We start from the raw sequence: 2,546 nt of genomic DNA on the forward strand, positions 1-2,546 counted from the left end.
GATTGGGGGAAATCACCCCCATCCACACCCAAGGGGAGGTAAAAAGGGATTCTGCCTTGTTGTTGGGGTGGCACTGTGGCCGTGCCCAGGGTGGGCAGCCCCCACCCCTGCATTTGTTTAGATGTCCCTGGTGTCTAGTGGGCTTTTTGTCCCCCACGGGGCACAGTCTGGAGTAATTACCCCATCCACCTCCAGGGGTGACAGAATGACTGTCAGCATATTTTTTAATGGGGTGGTAGCACAGTCAGGTCCACATTGGGCAGCCCCCCCCTACATTTTTTAAATATCCCTGGTATCTAGTAGGCACTCTGCCCCCTCCCCAGGGGCAATTTGGGGTAATCATCCCCATCCACCCTTCGGGGGAAAGAAAGACTGTCAGCATATTTTTTGGAGGGGTAGGAGTGTGGCAATGCCAATGGTGGACAGGCCCCAATATTTGTTTTAAATGTCCCTGGTGACTAGTGGGCTTTCTGCCCCCATAGGGAGCATTTGGTGCTAATCACCCCCATCTGCCTCCCTGTGGGGCAGAACGAATGGCAGCATATTCTTTGGGGCATGGGGGCATGGCATGACCATGATGGGTAGTGCTCACCCCTAGATTGTTTTATATGTCCCACGCGCATATTGGGCTTCATTCCTCCATGGGGACAGATTGTAGTGATCACCCCCATCTGCCCTCAAGGAGGGGGAGAAGAAACCTACCAGCACAGTTTTTGGTGGGGTGGGTGCGTCACCATGCACATGATGGGCAGCCCCTACCCCTATATTTTTTTTAATGGCCCTGGTGTCCTTTATGCCCCTCGAGGGGCATGCTGGGGTAATCCCCCCCATCTACCCCATCAGAGGGGCAGAAAGACTGGAAGCATATTTAGTTGGCGTTGCTAGCATAGCCATGCCCTTGATGGGCAGACCCACCCCTATATTTTTGTTATCAAGCCCTGGTGTCCAATGGGATTTCTGCCCCCCCTTTAGAGGGCACTCTAGAGTAATTACCTCATCCACCTCTGAGGGGACAGAAAGACTGTCAGCATATTTTTGAATGGTGTGGGATCACAGCCAGGCCCGTGGTGGGCAGCCCTCACCCCTACATTTTGTTTTTAATGTCCCTGGTGTCTAGTGTGCATTGTGCACCCCCCTCCCTCCCTCCCGGGCAGCTTGGGGTAATCATCCCGATCCATTCTTTGGGGGACAGTAAGACAATCAACATATTTCTTGGAAGGGGTAGTAGTGTGGCCATGCCCATGGTGGGCAGTGCCCCCCATATTTATTTTCAATGTCCCTGGTGTCTAGTGGGCTTTCTGCCCCCATGGGGAGCATTTGTGGCTAATCACCCTAATTTCCCCCATGGGGAAAAAAGAATGCCAGCATTTTTTCTGGGGGTGGGATGGGGTATAACATGCCCATGTTGGGTAGTGCCCACCTCTAGATTTATTTTATATGTCTCTGGTGTCTGTTGGGCTTTCTGACCCCCATGGGGGCAGATGGGGTAATCACCCCCATCTGCCCCCCAAGAGTGGTGGGGGGCAGAAACCTGCCAGCACAGTTTTTTGGTGGGGTGGTGGCATGGCCATGCCCATGATGGGCAGCCCCACCCCTATATATTTTTTATTAAGCTGTGGTGTCTAGTGGGCTTTCTGCCCCGTCTTGGGGGGGCAATTTGGCGTAGTTACCCCATTTTCCTCAGGGGACAGAAAGACTGTCAGCATATTTTTGGAAGGGGTGAGAGCAAAGCCATGCTTCTGGTGGGCAGCCCCCACCTCTACTTTTTTTTTAAATGTCCCTCGTGTCTAGTGGGCATTCTGCCCCCGGGGGGGGCAGATTTTGGGTAATCACCCCCATCCACCCTTTGGGGGACAGAAAGACTGTCAGCCAATTTTTGGGGAGGAGGTAGAAGCATGGCCATGCCCATTGTGGGCATCTCTCACCCCTATATTTGCTTTAAATGTCGCTGGTGTCTAATGGGCTTTCTGCCCCCCATGTCACCCCCATGTTCTCCCTCTGGGGCAGAAAGAATGCCATCATATTTTATTAGGGGATGGAAACATGGCATGCCCAGATGGGCAGCACCCACCTTTCATTTTTTTGTATATGCCCCTGGTGTCTGTTCGCCTTTCGGCCTCCCATTGGGGCAGATGGGGGTAATCACCCCCATCTGCCCCCCAAGGGGGGATAAAAGCTTTCCAGCATGTTTTTTGGTGGGTTGGGGGCATGGCCATGCCTATGATGGGCAGCCCCCTACACCTATATATTTTTTTTAAATGCCCTGTTTACCTTTCTGCCCCTCTTGGGGGCATATTGGGGTAATAGCCCCATCTGCCCACCAGAGGGGCAGAATGACTGGCAGCACATTTTGTTGAAGGTTGTTAGCATGGCTATGGCCAGGATGGGAAGCCCCCATCCCTATATTTTTTTCAATTAAACCTGGTGTCTAGTGGGCTTTCTGGGGCATATTGGCAATAATTACCTCGTCAGCCCTTCAGAGGGGGTATAAATACTGTTCTAATATGGGGATGGAGGGAGCATAAGTTCTTGTGCATGGGGCTGCT

General features: G+C 52.5%; 1 pseudogene; it reads right to left on the minus strand.

Moving 5' to 3' along the window:
• Window positions 1–2,081: 2,081 nt before the first annotated feature.
• LOC138252481 (small nucleolar RNA SNORA17) lies at window positions 2,082–2,173 on the minus strand (annotated as a pseudogene).
• Window positions 2,174–2,546: the final 373 nt, after the last annotated feature.

Source organism: Pleurodeles waltl, chromosome 8, assembly GCF_031143425.1.
Source record: "Pleurodeles waltl isolate 20211129_DDA chromosome 8, aPleWal1.hap1.20221129, whole genome shotgun sequence".
Taxonomy (NCBI): domain Eukaryota; kingdom Metazoa; phylum Chordata; class Amphibia; order Caudata; family Salamandridae; genus Pleurodeles; species Pleurodeles waltl.